Source organism: Dendropsophus ebraccatus, chromosome 4, assembly GCF_027789765.1.
Source record: "Dendropsophus ebraccatus isolate aDenEbr1 chromosome 4, aDenEbr1.pat, whole genome shotgun sequence".
Classification (NCBI taxonomy): Eukaryota; Metazoa; Chordata; class Amphibia; order Anura; family Hylidae; genus Dendropsophus; species Dendropsophus ebraccatus.
The window spans coordinates 17,497,573-17,516,686 of NC_091457.1; the positions used below are offsets into that span (position 1 = coordinate 17,497,573).

The 19,114-nt window shown below is 43.4% G+C and overlaps 1 protein-coding gene across 11 annotated transcripts in view; it reads left to right on the forward strand.

Annotated features, from left to right (window-relative positions):
• The window catches only part of SHANK2 (SH3 and multiple ankyrin repeat domains 2), a 412,049-nt gene that overhangs the window by 362,322 nt on the left and 30,613 nt on the right, over positions 1-19,114 (forward strand). The gene's annotated exons all lie outside the window — the stretch shown is intronic.

The window sequence follows — 19,114 nt, forward strand, 5'->3', positions numbered from 1 at the left end:
CCATCGCTCCGTGGAATAGGAGTGGCGGTAGCGATCACCTAGGCAGCTCCCTGCGGCCCCCCCGGATCTTACCTGCTCGCTGCCGACGCATGTAATAGCATCGTCAGAGAACAAGGAGCAAGCAATGCTGACAGCTGCATCTCCCCGTGTAATAGGGGCTCAAGACAGACTTAGTAGTGACAAGCTTAGCCAATCACTGTGTTGGGACAGGGCACTACTGTAGCCAGTAATTGGTCACTGAGTAGATGAGTGACAAGGAAGGAACCAGATGATGTCACAATGGGAGCTGCAGGGGACCCAGGAGGGTGAGTATGCCTTTTTTATTTTTATAGCAGCCCAAGCAAAATATAATTTTATATATCCAGAATAACCCTTTAATTTTGCATTCAGGAAACAAATAAAAAAAAAATATTAGTGTAAAGGTGTCCATTGCTTTTGAAGCAGTAAAAATTATGTCAGTTCACTAATCCTTCTTTTTAACAGCCTCTATACATCCCATACCTTTTACCTGTTACCTTCAGGTTTCAACATCCAGTCTCTTTGCTTTGACTATTGTTGCTGAACAAAGCCGCAGTTATCGCTGCCACCACAAGCCTTTCATCTTGTATATCTGGATACCTCTTATGTCAGCCTGTCTCATCTGCTCCTGAAACACTGAACAGGAATTTATTATTTTTGTGCCTGGTGGTATATCTATTATGCAGCTATATCATAGTTCCTCTTTGTAATTACTTTATATTACCTCATTGGTTACATTATGGAATACTGAACATTTATGAAATCTTATGTAAAGAGAAATTATGGTGATGTCACATGCTACAATGAGCTATAAAGGTAGAAATGTAGCCTAAAGCATGGGGAGGGTCAGAGCAGTAACCCTATGATAAAACTAGAATTATATGGTATGGATAAAGAGGGAAAAATAAGCTGCCAAAACTGAAAAGAATATATAGAAATTGGCACTAGACCCCTGACCCCCCCCCCCCCCTTTAAAGCAGACACTAATCCATCCATTACCCCGAACCATCAGTAAAGCAGGTTTTAAAGAGGAACTCCAGTCAAATCTATAAGTCTGGTGCAGGCAGGGGATTGGGGAGCATGATAAAGAATCTATACTTACCTTACCCCGCAGCAATGTGTCACCAGCTCTCTGACTACCACCAAGACTTTCTGTGTTGTCAGGTCTCGACGGGAACTACCCACTTAGTCACTGACTGGCTGATTGGGCTGCCGAGGCGTGACATGGCAGGAGCTGAAGGAGACCAGCGTCTGTAAGAGAGCTGGTGACTGAGGGGGCACGGGGACAGGTAAGTATAGATTCTTAATTTATGTTCCCCCACCCCCTGCCTGCACCCCACTAACCTTGACCACAATGAAGGCATCAACCCCTTCAATACATAGACCACAAGGTAATGTTACCAGTACCCTAGATTTGGATTTTCCAACTCTAGTCCTCAAGGGCCAACAGGTCAGGATTTAAGGAGATTCCATGCAGAGAACACCTGTGATACCTGATGCACTGATTAAGGAATTCTAAGGAAATCCTCAAAAATACCTTCATTACCCTAAGGGAACACTCCCACTACCCTATAATTTATACATTTGTTCTAGTAGAACTTTACACTTCAATAGCTCCATACGTCTATAAATAATCAGCACCAACACATACACCTATATGACAAGCGTTTAATTCCCCCCGATCAGGAAATCTTATTTGCAGCCAGCAGTCTACTTAGCAGAAACAAAGAAAAGAAATTATTTTTCAAGTGCCGCTCACTTTGTGGCAGTGAAGTGAAACCACTTCATCATCGCCCTGTAGTCTCCGATGGAATTCATAAACAGAATAGATTCTTCACAGAAAGATATTAGTCAGTGTTGACTAGGTTTTCTAAACTACTTGGGATTGTACATTTTTTTATCCAGCAATTTTTTTTTTAATTTCGCCACGATAAAAATATTTGGTCTAGTTCACTGTTCTTTTGGATCGGAAATGAGTGAATCTATACTCAAAACACGTCACTTGTAGCATATAGAGTTTGTAAAGTTCAGGGTAAGGTGAGGGACAGAACGGGATCACTTGTGGAGAAATACAATCCTGTCCCAGGCTACACCTGCCCTGGCCTGTAATACCTCATGCATTTCACCCTTTTGTTGTGTCCCCGTTTTTGGCCAGAGCACTATGTAAGAAGCCGCATTTGCGCCTTTTAAGTGTTTATTAGACTCGTAGAGTGCTTCTATTAAGTTGACTTCTCCTAGATGGTTCATGAAGTATTCAGTAGACTTAATAATTCATGATGCTCAAAAGCCATTTCATCATCAGCAAGTTACCTGCACCTCGATGAACAGCTGCGGGCAAGAGAAAATACCCGACGCCACATCCTTCTTTGTTTTCTGCATATTTAAAGTGTGTCGGACTTCTATGTCTTCTGCGTAAGGGCCCTATTACACGGGAAGATTATTGTGGGAATTATCGTTATATCGTTCAGATTTAATAGATTATGGTTTTAGTGTAAACACAGGCAGCGGTCAAACGACCAACGAGAAATCGTTTATCATTCGTTTGGTGCTGATACCAAAATCATGGTCAATCTTACGCTTATCGAACATTGTTCCTTCATTTCCTGGATCAGATGGAGTAAACAATGGTAGTAACGATTGTAACTAGCGACTATTGTTCTGTGTAATATAATATTGTTCAGGTTAACAATTTCGTTTGCCATTGTTTATCATTAATCGTTAAAAATCGCTTTGTCTAATGGACCCTTAGGGCCTTATTACACGGGACGATTATTGTTCGAAAAATCGTTAGATTGTTCGGATTTGAACGATAATTGTTAAGTGTAATAGCAGACAACGATTAAACGACCAACAAGAAATCGTTAGTGGTTTGATAGAGTTTGGACCGATTTTTATCGTTGATCGTTCGCAGTAGCGGTGAACGCAATAGAGACGACAAGACGACTGCAAGAACGATCATAAGTAACGATCATCGCTCCGCGTAATTTTGCGAACGATTTCAGGTCGTTCGCAATAGCGGTCGATTGAGATAGTTGAAAATCACTAAGTGTATGAAGGTCCTTAATACCCAGCTCTATCAACTCTAACTTGTCTCAACTACTCCTTTATAGTACTATCATAAGTCTTGCTTAACACAAGTAGATGTGTCACTGTTGCTACATGAGCGCATTCTCCTTCGTAAACTATTTGACCTTCTCCGTCACATGTAGACCCATTCCCTGTAATATACATAGTCATGACTACCAGCAGCCTAGGTAGCCCACCTCCCCATCCACTGACAGCTAAGGACTAGTTGGTGAACATAGGAGAGTAAGGGCCATATTAGACGTCCCAATATTTCAGAGCAAGTGAGCGCAAACCTGTCAGGTCATGACCCGCTTGCTCCGCAGACATTGAGCCGGGGGCTGCGAGGAGCTGCAGGAGGGGCTGTCCGGACGATCTTTAAATCAGCCAGGTGGCCAGTAGTAGAGACCGGCGGTCAGCTGCCACAGCTCCTATTGCACAGGGTGATGGCCAGCACACCTTAGTTATCGGGTTTTTAGTTCATGCATTAAAAATCAAGGATCAGCCGACATTGTGCATGCAGCTGATCGTTGACTTAAAACAAGACCAATAACTTGGAATAATTTTCGACTGAAATGGCTTGTAGTCTGCAAAGTACGGCCGATAATCACTCTGTGTAATAGTACCCTAACGCTGGCTATGCAAGTAAGCCGACAGCTGTTCCTTCTGGACACATGGACGCTCAGACGAGCCAGCATGTATTCTCCATCCGGAGATGGGAGAAGTCTGTTATAGTACAAGCCTCTGATGCTTCTTTCTCCCGAGTGATAGGGATCCCATATACATAAGATGGTCAGTTGGTGTAGCTAACATTTGCCCACCTTAAAATAGATTTTGAAAACCTAAAGGAGCTATTCAGAATTAGAAAAAAAAATTGTAAAAACAGCGCCACACCTGTCTTTTGTTTGTGTGTGGTATTGCACCTTGGTTCCACTTGGTTTCCCCATTTGTAACCCCATGTAAACTGAGGATAAGAGCAGCACTGTTCTTAAAAAAAGAATTGGAAAAGACCCTAGAGGCCAAATCATAATAGGCTGCACATGTCCAGAGCCGGTCATATGGTGGAGTGCTGCTCTTTTTCTTATTTAGCTCTAGGACACCTTGGTATCCCTCTGTGATACAATCACATATATGATCACTGCCTCCCACAAGATTAACACACTCAACTCCAGCGCTCTCATCATTTCCATGACCCCATGTGTGTTCTCTTCTGCTATTGCGATGATGCATTTAGGTGACAGCCGGAGGAGGGAGACTGAGTACAGTCAGGAGATAACACTGTAGTCAAACACATCACAGAAGATGACACTATAGTCAAACACATCACAGGAGCATACAGTGGTTACACTTAAAGGTTTTTTTTATGGTTTAGACCATATGTTTAGCTTTTATGGGTATACATTGTAGGAAGAGTATATGTCATTCAAAGGATTTTTAATATCCTAAATTTTTTTTATTGTTCACAGTAGCGGCAATCGCAGTGGCGACAACAGGACGAACGCAATAACGATCATAAGTAAAGATCATCGTTCCGTGTAATTGGGTGAACGATTTCAGGATCGTTCGCCATAGTGGTCATTTGAGTTTATCGTTAATCGTCGAAAAATCACTTTGTGTAATAGTACCCTAACCCTTCAGAAAGGTGACAAAGTGATGTTAGTGCTCCCCCTGCTGTTGTTGAGAACCCTACATGATGTACAGCTTATTTTCGTTGTGTTTCAGGCAGTGGGACCTGAGCTGGGCTGTTTTCTAGTACTACAGAGAGTACACACAGTAGTTACTTCCCTGGTCTCACAGCACATACTCAACTGTGCTATGCCATGCTATAGTACTGGTGAAAGTACACCGAACAGGCTGGCTGATGATTTGCAGAGTACGCTGCTATAGATGGCATGAGAAGGGAGGAGAGGTTATTGATGCACTGGCTCAGGAAGGAGCTGCGTGAGCTGAACGGAAGGAAAGAGCAGCATCACAGCAAGGAAGGGGTTACACTAAGCATCAAACTGCTGCTGGACAGAAACCTGCAGACTAAAGGGAGATTAGATACAGGAGGTATCACAGTGTACACACATAAGCAGCACAGCAAGGAAGGGGTTACACTAAGCATCAAACTGCTGCTGGACAGAAACCTGCAGACTAAAGGGAGATTAGATACAGGAGGTATCACAGTTAGACACATAAGCAGCACAGCAAGGAAGGGGTTACACTAAGCATCAAACTGCTGCTGGACAGAAATCTGCAGACTAGAGATGAGCGAACCTGGAGCATGCTCGAGTCGATCCGAACCCGAACTTTCGGCATTTGATTAGCGGTGGCTGCTGAATTTGGATAAAGCCCTAAGGCTATGTGGAAATCATGGATATAGTCATTGGTTGTATCTATGTTTTCCAGACAACCTTAGAGCTTTATCCAAGTTCAGCAGCCCCTGCTAATTAAATACCAAACGTTCAGGTTCGGATCGACTCGAACCCGAACCCGGTTCACTCATCTCTACTGCAGACTAAAGGGAGATTAGATACAGGAGGTAGCACAGTGTACACACACATAAACAGCACAGCAAGGAAGGGGTTACACTAAGCAGTGACTTGCTATCATCACAGAAAAGCCTTATTTTACCACCTTACATGGCTTGCAGGCACCCAGAGGGACAATTTATTATTATTTATGAATGAATTTGTATTTCAGACTTTCTGGTTGTCATGTGCCTCTGCACCAAACTTATCAAAATGGCGCTCGTTCTTCATAAATAGCTAGCGCTCAATGACCATGCCTAAAAATAGTAATGGGAGATCACTGAAATGTTGCTTGTTGGTGGATATGCTGCACTTCTTTATTTGACTTTTTGCTGTTGATGGAATAAACACTTGAGTTTTGCACAGAACTTACTAGCTCTCAATGAAACCACATGGAGTGTGGGCTGGGCTGGACTGACCTGGTACAAAAATTGGTGCTATTTGTGCATAAAATTCTGTGACCATTTTAAATTATGTGACCATTTGATTATCTAGCACTGCAACTCTGTAAATTTTACTTCATCTTAGCAGACAACCTGCATGGAAGCCAAAAAGTTGCCAATTTTTCGTGCATAAACTGTAAATGCAGTGATGAATCCCCCACAGTCTTTCTCCTGTTACTAGAGACAGAATTCCCCTAACAACAGACAGTATATTGCAGGGATTGGGGTAGTAGCCAAGACTTTATAGACTTTATAACTATAAAGTTTCGACACAGGTCGGCGGAGGAATCCTCATCCTTGTGGGGTGTTTAGCTAATCCTATGGCGCTTCCTCACTAGCATAAGGTTCTGTTCTGTATTTTCGGAACAAGATGTACGCATTTTGCAACTTTTTTGTCTAAATTAAATTTTGGGCACAAAGCAGCCTGGATCCTCCCCAACTTCCCGCAGTAATGTTTCTCCAGAAGAGAAGCCTGGGTTTGTGAGCTCTGTGCTTTTGGAAGACGTCAGATCTGGGAAGCATCTTGAGTCCTTGCAGGGGGGATTCTAAAAATACACATTTAATGTCTTTCTATATTTGTATTTAATCGCTTCCCATTTGTCTGTAACTACTCATCGTGAGAGCGATCACTGACCCGGCGCTCCTATGATGGCCTGATATAGATTTTTCTTTCCCCTTCCTATATTTCATTTCTATAGTCATTGCTGTCATTACGCGGCTTTTCAAGAAATTGTGTTATAGGTCACAGCTCGTGAATCACCTCTCAATGTCGACTCTCCAGGCAGACCACCGCTGAGTAACACAGAAGCGTCAAATGATTGCCGCCAACCCCTTAAACGGGTGCCCTATCCAAGCTTATAAGGATCCAACCCCCAGCACTTTTTCAACCTTACAAACTATGAACAATGTGAATGCCCGTGTGGATGTCATAGAGGGGGTAATACCCTCTTGTTCATAGGGCAGTGGTCATACCCAGGCCCTGCAGGGTAGTATAATCGTTAAAAAAAACTGATATGTCGGATATCACAGCACTGGTTGGGGATGAGACCTATAGGACCTCCACCAATCCTGAAAATGCATTACTGCCTTATCCTGGCCATAGCTATGATTAGTAAAAACAAGTCTGTATGATAAAGAGTTAAAATTTACCCTTGTTTTTGGACAGGATATGCAGGTGATAGACATATAGGGGGAGATTTATCAAAGGGTGTAAAATTTAGACTGGTGCAAACTGCCCACAGCAACCAATCACAGCTCAGCTTTCCTTTCAGCACTGCCTAAAGCTGAGCTGTGATTGGTTACTGTTGGCAGTTTGCACCAGTCTAAATTTTACACCCTTTGATAAATCTCCCCCATAGTATCCTGACAAAGGGCGAGGAAGGGGTTAACACACTTTACAGTGCAGCCTCTTGTTTTATGACTTTACTCCTCTAACCTGTGAGACTCCTCTGTTCCTGTCAGTGCTGCTGCACAGACCTCCATATACTGCAGAGCATTAGAGATGAGCAGGCATAGGCAGTCAGCCATAACATGGTGAGGGGCCTCTGCTTCCCCCTGGGTTCTGAGCCCGGGCACAGCAGTGACTGCTATAGGTATGGAGTGAAGGGGGATTCACTGTCGCTCCTGTCACACCCAAGTGGTCAGGAAAAATGTAGAAGGGGCACAGGCTTACACCACTGTACATCTAGAGCACTGCGGGTTCCTCATTCTGAGGATTGGTGAAGGTTCGATCCCACCAGTCATAAAGTGATGGTGTAGCCTAGCAGTATAACATATTATTATAGGGAATCTGTCAGCTCTATATCATGCTCAGAGCTTCAGATATGAGCAGATGGCTGAGAGGTAAAACAGATACGTGTTACTAAGCTGATGGCTGTTTGCAAAGTTATAAAATCACGTTTTTCTTCTAAGCGCAAGTGTTAATGTGGAGGCTGTGCTGAGCTGCTGCATGCAAGCCTCCTCTCTCTATCACTCTTCCTGCCCTGCATGATTGATGTACAAGGTTTGGCTTCTAACACTGAGCATGCAAGGAAGATGGAGGTGTGCATGCTGCAGCTCAGACCAACCTCTATGACCATTGAGCTTGGAAGAAAAACAGGATCAGTTGCCAAACATTAACAAGCACAGTGATTGAACAAGGAACAATTGACAAAACTGACATATATTAGAAGGTATATTTGGTCATTTCTGAGATTCCATTGACCTAAAATCCATCCAGAATATGTAGCTTTCCCTCCCAGTAGCGATCTCTTCACTGCGTAGCGGTCTTATCGTCTTCCTTTTATTTAGTAGATAAGATAAGAAGGATCAGTGACCCTTGTGTCATTCACAATAAGGATTTAATATTCTCTGCACAGTCTGTCATTTGCTTGAAAATGTCACCTAATGTGGAGCAGGCACCCTTCCTGTAAGTGAGCGGGGAGGCAGCCATCCGTGATGTCACTGGCGCTCTGACATCACCATGTGTAATTGTGCTATAATATGAGAGAGATAGCGGTGGGATGACAGCAATAGATCAGCGGGAAGAAGCAATTCCTTCATCTCTGTCTAAGTATAACCCAAAAGAATACAGGAAGGAATGGGGGGCCGACCGGTCGGAAACTTATTACAGATCCAGTCATACAATCCCGCTATTACCACTTGGCTTCTATAACACTGGTATATGGCCACATTCATACATGTGGAATACAAATCTAATATATACATATATATATATATATATATATATATATATATATATATATATATATATATATATATATTTATATATAGGTATCCCGACTTCCCTGACATGAGAAGTCAGGGGAACAACAGATCTGGCTCATAGAGTTTAACATACCCTGTTATTTTGTTCTTTAAGGGGTACTCCACTGGAAAAAAATGTGTTCAAATCTACCGCTGTCAGAAAGTTATATAGGTTTGTTGTCCTATATAAAAAATCTCCAGTCTGTCCAGTACTTATCAGCTGCTGTAAGTCCTGCAGGAAATTATGTATTCTTTCCAGTCTGACACAGTGCTCTCTGCTGCCACCTCTGTCCATGTCAGGAACTGTCCAGAGCAGGAGAGGTTTTCGATGGGGTTTTGCTACTGCTCTGGACAGTTCCTGACATGGACAGAGATGGCAACAGAGAGCACTGTGTCACACTGGAGAAAATACACCACTTCCGGCAGGACATACAGCAGCTGATAAGTACTGGAACACTGTAGATTTTAATAGACATAAATTACAAATCTGTATAACTTCCAGACACCTATTGATTTGAAAGCATTTTTTCCTGCCAGAGTACCCCTTTAAAGCTATATTACAGTCTAATAGTTCTGTGTGTAAAACTGTTTATTGTTATAAAAAATCACCACTTTATCAATTGCAGTCAGGGTGCAGAAGTGACAATTTAGGTTGGTACACTTCGTCCACCACATGTCCCTGCGCAGTGTTGTATCATATGTAAACGTTTAAGGACCACGTGTACATTGGCGCCATCTGGTTCTGATGGAGCGAAGAGCTGTCACATCATATATTTATACCTGGGTGATATCAGCCATATAGTTGTTAGGGCAGATAAAAATACCGCACTAAATGCTTTTTTCAAGGTCCAAAATCTTTGCAACCCGACTTGTTTTATATGATGCATTATAAAATTTATATCAGGCCGCTGCATTATAAATCGTACATCAGGCCGGTGCATTATAAAGTGTACATCAGGCCAGTGCAGTATAAAGTGTACATCAGGCCAGTGCAGTATAAAGTGCACATCAGGCCGGTGCAGTATAAAGTGTACATCAGGCCGGTGCATTATAAAGTGTACATCAGGCCGGTACAGTATAAAGTGCACATCAGGCCGGTGCAGTATAAAGTGTACATCAGGCCGGTGCATTATAAAGTGTACATCAGGCCGGTGCAGTATAAAGTGTACATCAGGCCGCTGCATTATAAAGTGTACATCAGGCCGGTACAGTATAAAGTGCACATCAGGCCGGTGCAGTATAAAGTGTACATCAGGCCAGTGCAGTATAAAGTGCACATCAGGCCGGTGCAGTATAAAGTGCACATCAGGCCGGTGCAGTATAAAGTGTACATCAGGCCGGTGCAGTATAAAGTGTACATCAGGCCGGTACAGTATAAAGTGTATATCAGGCCGGTGCAGTATAAAGTGCACATCAGGCCGGTGCAGTATAAAGTGTACATCAGGCCGGTGCAGTATAAAGTGTACATCAGGCCGGTACAGTATAAAGTGCACATCAGGCCGGTGCAGTATAAAGTGCACATCAGGCCGGTGCATTATAAAATTTATATCAGGCCGCTGCATTATAAATCGTACATCAGGCCGGTGCATTATAAAGTGTACATCAGGCCAGTGCAGTATAAAGTGTACATCAGGCCAGTGCAGTATAAAGTGCACATCAGGCCGGTGCAGTATAAAGTGTACATCAGGCCGGTGCATTATAAAGTGTACATCAGGCCGGTACAGTATAAAGTGCACATCAGGCCGGTGCAGTATAAAGTGTACATCAGGCCGGTGCATTATAAAGTGTACATCAGGCCGGTGCAGTATAAAGTGTACATCAGGCCGCTGCATTATAAAGTGTACATCAGGCCGGTACAGTATAAAGTGCACATCAGGCCGGTGCAGTATAAAGTGTACATCAGGCCAGTGCAGTATAAAGTGCACATCAGGCCGGTGCAGTATAAAGTGCACATCAGGCCGGTGCAGTATAAAGTGTACATCAGGCCGGTGCAGTATAAAGTGTACATCAGGCCGGTACAGTATAAAGTGTATATCAGGCCGGTGCAGTATAAAGTGCACATCAGGCCGGTGCAGTATAAAGTGTACATCAGGCCGGTGCAGTATAAAGTGTACATCAGGCCGGTACAGTATAAAGTGCACATCAGGCCGGTGCAGTATAAAGTGCACATCAGGCCGGTGCAGTATAAAGTGTACATCAGGCCGGTACAGTATAAAGTGCACATCAGGCAGGTGCAGTATAAAGTGCACATCAGGCCGGTGCAGTATAAAGTGCACATCAGGCCGGTGCAGTATAAAGTGTACGTCAGGCCGGTGCAGTATAAAGTGTACATCAGGCCGGTGCATTATAAAGTGCACATCAGGCCGGTGCAGTATAAAGTGTACATCAGGCCGGTGCAGTATAAAGTGTACGTCAGGCCGGTGCATTATAAAGTGTACATCAGGCCGGTGCATTATAAATCGTACATCAGGCCGGTGCAGTATAAAGTGTACATCAGGCCGGTGCAGTATAAAGTGCACATCAGGCCGGTGCAGTATAAAGTGTACATCAGGCCGGTGCAGTATAAAGTGTACATCAGGCCGGTACAGTATAAAGTGCACATCAGGCCGGTGCAGTATAAAGTGCACATCAGGCCGGTGCAGTATAAAGTGTACATCAGGCCGGTACAGTATAAAGTGCACATCAGGCAGGTGCAGTATAAAGTGCACATCAGGCCGGTGCAGTATAAAGTGCACATCAGGCCGGTGCAGTATAAAGTGTACGTCAGGCCGGTGCAGTATAAAGTGTACGTCAGGCCGGTGCAGTATAAAGTGTACATCAGGCCGGTGCAGTATAAAGTGCACATCAGGCCGGTGCAGTATAAAGTGCACATCAGGCCGGTGCAGTATAAAGTGTACATCAGGCCGGTGCAGTATAAAGTGTACGTCAGGCCGGTGCATTATAAAGTGTACATCAGGCCGGTGCATTATAAATCGTACATCAGGCCGGTGCAGTATAAAGTGTACATCAGGCCGGTGCAGTATAAAGTGTACATCAGGCCGGTGCAGTATAAAGTGTACATCAGGCCGGTGCATTATAAATCGTACATCAGGCCGATGCATTATAAAGTGTACATCAGGCCGGTGCAGTATAAAGTGTACATCAGGCCGGTGCATTATAAAGTGTACATCAGGCCGGTGCAGTATAAAGTGTACATCAGGCCGGTGCATTATAAAGTGTACATCAGGCCGGTGCATTATAAAGTGTACATCAGGCCGGTGCATTATAAAGTGTACATCAGGCCGGTGCATTATAAATCGTACATCAGGCCGGTGCAGTATAAAGTGTACATCAGGCCGGTACAGTATAAAGTGTACATCAGGCCGGTGCAGTATAAAGTATATATCAGGCCGGTACAGTATAAAGTGTACATCAGGCCGTTACAGTATAAAGTATATATCAGGCTGGTGCAGTATAAAGTGTACATCAGGCCGGTACAGTATAAAGTGTACATCAGGCCGGTGCAGTATAAAGTATATATCAGGCCGGTACAGTATAAAGTGTACATCAGGCCGTTACAGTATAAAGTGTACATCAGGCCGGTGCATTATAAATCGTACATCAGGCCGGTGCAGTATAAAGTGTACATCAGGCCGGTACAGTATAAAGTGCACATCAGGCCGGTGCAGTATAAAGTGCACATCAGGCCGGTGCAGTATAAAGTGTACATCAGGCCAGTGCAGTATAAAGTGTACATCAGGCCGGTGCAGTATAAAGTGTACATCAGGCCGGTGCAGTATAAAGTGCACATCAGGCCGCCGGTGCATTATAAAGTGTACATCAGGCCGGTGCAGTATAAAGTGTACATCAGGCCGGTGCATTATAAAGTGTACATCAGGCCGGTGCATTATAAAGTGTACATCAGGCCGGTGCATTATAAAGTGTACATCAGGCCGGTGAAGTATAAAGTGTACATCAGGCCAGTGCAGTATAAAGTGTACATCAGGCCGGTGCATTATAAAGTATATATCAGGTCGGTGCATTATAAAGTATATATCAGGTCGGTGCATTATAAAGGGCGTCTCGAGTTGGAACGATGTCTCATACGTCTAGGTAAGAAGCTCCACTATATACTTAGTGTTGTCGTCTGCAGGCTTAGAACTAATGTCTGTATCCCCGCTCCTGTATCCACTTCATCCACTGACCGGGAGAGTTATCACACCTAGAAAACATTGCAGCCGGCTGCAGACCTGACGTGTGAACATAAATTTACAGGGATCTTACAGTACGGGCCCTTTGTGCCTGGCACAGCGTAGGAGAGGAAATTACTGTACAGCGCAGGCTGATGGATCGCTGGAACCTTTTCCATGACATTCATACTGTCAGCTGTGCACCGTGTTAAGCGCTTCTTTTTCCTGAAAAAAAAAAATCATTTGCAACCTTTTCGGATCAAAATTGTAAAATAACATGGATGAAATTATGAAGTACAGACATCTCCCAAGATGTTCTCCTGACAGATTTGTAGTGATAGGACACACGTATAAATAAGGCTATGGCACAGGTTTCATGTTTTATTATTTAAAAAAAAAAAAATGCTGTTAAATTTAAAGGGTGATTATCAGTCCGCGTTGGCGGCAGGATATACACATTTTTGCCCCCCAACAACTTTGTAGCCCGTTGCTAAAGAGAATGGTATACTGAATTGTAGGCTTGCAGCAGATTGATAGTCACATGTTGGTCACATACATTGTGCACATTGGGCTTCTGTCTAACAATGGTTTACCCTCTCTCTATTGAGAGTACATGAATGCTTAGCTAAGTGTCCTTGGGTATAGGGAGAGCAGGATAGATAGGGGTCAGCCGGGTGAGCATTTAGCAACCACTTATATTATGTTTATCGCCATCTTTTCTAAAGAGCCGGAGTCCTTACATACTCTGTATGGAGCCATGGCTCTGCAGCTCGTGTGGGAGTGTAACAGGCGGCTGTGCCCCGTTTCCGGCTCCTATTTTGCAGCCACCCTCCCGACCCTTAGTTATATGAGTTATTATCCAATACACACAGCTGCTTCTGGATTCCTTCCAGTAACTGGATTGTAAGCACAGCCTTCTGCCTACAATGGTGCAGACCATTCTGTTATACTTGCCCCTTGGGCCATCAGTTGCCAGCCGGCCCCTGATGTATGTGAGTAATATAGTCTGTGTAGCAGCTACAATTTCCTTGGCTAATGTCAGAAATTTTTCTTCCTCTGAGATATACAAATGGGTTTATGCTTCATAGGCATGATGCTTCGGGGGTAATTCTGACAGCACGTTGTATATCTTGCATGTAAAATGTTGCAGCTTACGCCATAGCGGTAATATTGTGTAAGCTAATACATGCTATTAAGATGCGATCCCACCTGCAGTGAGACGTAAGAGCTTCATATGGGGATGGAATTAACCACACATACATGGTCTGTGATGCACTTGGGTCGGACACCTGAGTTGATCTGCCAGGTATGGAAGGATCATGTTTTGATATTTGACCCCCTGGAGCCTCTATTGGCCCCTCAAACAACCCACCTTGCACTGTTAGTTTACTTTTTTTTTTGTGGCAGAAATCAATAGTCCAGGCGATTTTAAGAAACTTTGTAATTGGGTTTATTAGGCAAATATGTCATTATCTGCATTCAAAAAGACTTTCCCCAGCCCCCCCCCCCCCCTCCCTCCTCTCTCTTATTCATTGCTATCAGGAAATCTTGTCTTGTTTACATCAGTCGTGCCCTTTTAATCTATGAAGAGGGGAGGAGCGAGATTAGTTGCCAGCAGAGAACAAAGGATTACAAAGCAGGACCTGTTTGAAAGCCAGTATTCAGAGGTCAGAGAGGTCAGTGCTGACTTCAGAGGAGATAGTCTGGTGATGTAGCTGTAAATTAACTTTTTGTTGTCCTGTTTTGCTGCCTCATCTCCCTCCACCCCTCCCCTCTCCATAGAGAACCATGAAGACAGGGGGGAGAGCTTCAAACTGCTTTTTCATGATAAAAATGCATTTTTCGGCTAATAAACCCAATTACAAAGTTTCTTAAATTGCCTGTACTATTGATTTCTGCAAAAAAAAAATTAAATGACAGTGACACTTTAATTTAAAGTGGTTCTCCAGGGAGAGAAATTTAATTCACACCTACTCAACTGCTGCTGATCCCCTAACAGGACTCAGAAGTTTCTGTTCTTCGTCCCGACATACAGGAAATGGCAGCTCGGCCAATCACTGGTGGCAGTGGTGACCGGCCATAGCTAGTGATTGACAGAGGAGGCAAGTCTTATTTATTAAAAGGGAGAACAGGAAACTCTGAGCAACAGTGATGGCACCAAAATGTGGAGGGGGGTCGGGAGCAGGGGAGTACATGTATATTTATTTTCTTCCTCCACCCTGGGTACATTTAGCTATACAAATATTAACCCCTTTAAAAGAGTAGCTGATGCTACTGAGTTCAGCTGTGCCAACCAGTGTCACCCAGTGCACTTTCCTTGGTTGACCTACTCTTTGTGCCATGAAGAGCTTGTAGGTAAACACTTATCTCTATAGGACGAGAACATTTTACTCATCAGGGTGACTGGTATATGAACCCATTGTACTGTTTGTCAGTATTAAATAAGGATTTGTGCATTAAGTGAATCAGAAAAGACCAGGATCATTATGTGAATTCTGATTTTGTCCTTGATTTCTATAAGCACAGTCAGCATGGCATATAAAGACTGCGGCAAAGTTTTCTAGCGGGTTATGGAGATCATGGTTTGTAGGTGCAGATGTAAGGATGACTGTCATGGATGCTCATAGGCCATAATAGGATGTAGAGGTTTAAGAGGGGGTGAGCCTTACAGATACTCACAGATCATTCTGTAACCTTCCCAGTTACGGTTTTATACCAAGATGCTAAACGACATTACTTTATAACCATTATTTTTATGTGTGTCACCGTTTTGGTGCCCACTGGTTTCATTGAGGAGATGCAGAAGTGTGTGTAGTCTTACAGGCAATGCTCCATGGGAAAGAAAGTATGAAAATTACTCTCGTCCAAAAGAAAGAAAACCGTATGTCTGATGCCACCTATAGCTGCCCTGTAAGTCAATGAATGACCAATAAAAGAGCCATGAAACATGACTATGGACGTTATCAGACCTCCCATCTCTAGACAGCTTTGTAGTCATACTGGATAGAGAGTCCTTAGTACAGAGCAGGGTGCTGGTTGGCGGCCCAGTTAGACATAGTCCTCAAGGTTACTGGTTCTTATTGAGGAGATCCAGCTGTGTATGATTTCTTAAAGACAGGGCATCATGGGGAGTAAGTATGCAAATTAGCTCTTATTTAGTGCCATCTATTGGAAAGTCAATATTCGGCCTCTAAAAGGTTCACGCAAACTAAATTATATATCCCTAGCTGATTTGTATAAGGACACCAGGAGGGGAGGGCCTGGCGGAGTGACCAACATTACGGGCAGGATAGGATAATCAGAAAGTATAGGTAACCAAACCACCATAACCTTGTTACTACAATGTGGGTTTCTCAATAAGAGGGGATTACTCACCTGCACCAGTCTACAATGATGTCCATAGAGGCAATCAAACTTTCTTTACTTATTTTCCATAAGTTTTCTTTCTTCTTTGATACCCAGAATAGGCCGGTCGCATCCTAATATAATAGGACCGTTCATGAAAGGTAAATATGAGGTGTATTATACTATAGACCTCTGATGGAAGGCTCTTCTCCTTCACTCTTTATTCTGTAGCCGGGTCTCCAGTATCATGTACTCTTCAGTCAGACCTTAATAAATTGCTTGACCCGGCTGACCGCTCAGCTCTTTATACTGTTCACATTAAGGGTGCAGAACTTGAAGCACATACAGGTTACTTGAATTTTCTTGATTTCACCTGTAATATTCCTTCTCTTTGGCTTTTCTATGTCTCTTTCTCAAGAGGCCCCATAAGTGCGGTATGTGCCGTCTGTGGTTTGGTTAACCTTAATTCTCTTAGACGTCCTTAAGACCACAGCTAATCGTTTTGCCGTCTTTGCAGCTGTAAAAGTGTAATACGTTTTTGCCCAGTGTCTTTTTACGGTTTAGATATCGTCCCTATTGACTGTCTAAGCAGGTTCTAAGATGGTGCCGGATATTTTGATCATTATGGGTGGTTTCCATACTGTCATTTCCATCTGTACCAGAATATTTTTTCTATCAAATCCAATGGAACTACTGGTGAAGCCTAGTAGTGTGAATACAGCCTTATATCTGCATCCAAGTCGCTTCTATTTGACTGCTAAGTGAGTGCATCTCATCTCCAAAATGTACTTTATTTTTTTAGGATATTACCTCTAGATGGTTTCACAGATGTTTCTCTCAGACCCTGGTGACTCCTCGACCATGTAGTTGAGAGACCATAATGCAGATTGGTTCCTCTTTATTATCTCCCAGCGGGCTCTCAATATATAAGGTGTTAGGAGATTGGCGCAACTTCCTGCTTGGTGCATGCTTGAGTCCAATCGTTCAGCATTTGAACACCTGTGGCTAAAGAAGTTGGGGTTCTGGAAAACATAGATACAGCCTGTGAGGTCTCACAATTTACTAGGAGTACGGGGGTCTGTTGGGTATAGATTCACACCGACACTTCCTGTTCACATGGCACAGGGAGGCTGATAATGCTGCCACCAGCTCTTCGTTTGGATATAATAATATTATATCGGGCCAGAAGCCAGCCCTGTAGTATGTATGTGGCGTTCACTTGAGAACCTGGGTGTGGGGATCGTGGATCGAGATTAAAAAAACAACAACCCCAGATTAAATGGAGAGTTTAATTGTCTAAACAATACACTATATAGACATTGAACAATATATACATGGGTCAGATGCAAAATACAGGCAGTGGCACAAACAGTGTTAGCAATAGTCTGTTACCAAATGATGTGGTCTTGGTTGTGGAACGAACACATAGGAGAGATATGCTGCTAGGAGTTTTAGGAACTCTTCCAACATGTGGTCATTGCCTCCCTGGGACACAAAACACAATTTCCTGCCAAGCCCCTCGTACATATACGTCTGCCAGACACACACCCCTCTCGTGTGGGCCGGTACCAGTTCTCCCCCCTTAAGCTTACTGCCAAAACCCTTACACCTCCACAAGGGTTCATAACTACATAACACAGGGTGAAAGGAAGATGGTTCTGGTACCACTGGATCAAGCTGTGCCCCCAGAGGCCAAACATGGCTTCCCTACCCAGCTTTGTCTACCAGTTCCTCGTATCTTCCTACCTTGGGGTCCCAGAGAGGAGTGAGACGCAGGAAGAAGTTTGGGTGAGGACAGGTGATCCGGAAAATGTAACTCTTATGTGGCTAGGACGCAGGGCAATTCCATAACCTGTATGGTACCTAAACGTGTGGACCAATTGTTAGATTCAACTTTGTTTAGCTATACCCCATCAATGGGGGGGGGGGGGGTTCTGATAGCAGAGCTTGGAATCTGTAGGGTATGAGAAGTAGGAGATCTAACACCAGGAGGGCTTCCCTGCGGCTTGCATCCTGGGCAGATAGCCTGCTCTTTACCATTATTGAATACCATAGGTATATCCATATACTTACATACATACTGGTATATCAGAGATATCAATACATAAAGTATACATTGATGTACCCATATATATATTAGGGACCCATATTCCCTTCTCCTCACACAGCCTATAGCTGTATCCATGTTTTCCAGGCAGCATTTGGGCTCCATCCAACTGCTTTAGCCATCGATATTCAAATGCTAAACGATCGATCTTGAATATGCTCGAGTTGCGCTCGTCTCTAGTGTTAACCTAATGTGTTATACTTTATGGTAAACTTGTTGTGCCAGTCTCATCTCCATGCAGAGTTTATATAATTTCCCCCTTTTTGATGCACAGCTCCATTAAATCATCTACATTTCTTGGTCCATGAAGCGATCCTTGATGGGCCGCACATTACAGGGTAATTTATTACCATAGATAATCACACGGAGTGTCGTACAGCGATTTTTCAATCAAAGCAATAAAGAAGCAATTGAACGTTTGCTTGTATTTTCCTATAGATCACCATTAAACAATAAATCAATGGAATATTAATCAAGAACGTAGGTTCCTGGCTATAAAAAGTGATAAATGGCTTTTGCAGTGGGCCATCTGTCTGCATCATTATCCCGAATGATGTTATTTAACATTCGATGAAGAAACCCACTTAATCCACTGAGGATTTCCAGTGTTTGTGTTGTTTTCTTTGTTTGTTTTTTTTACATTCATTACTGTTTCGGAAACCTGCAAATAATTAGTGGTATCCCCCCCACCCCACCCATCAATAGTGCCCT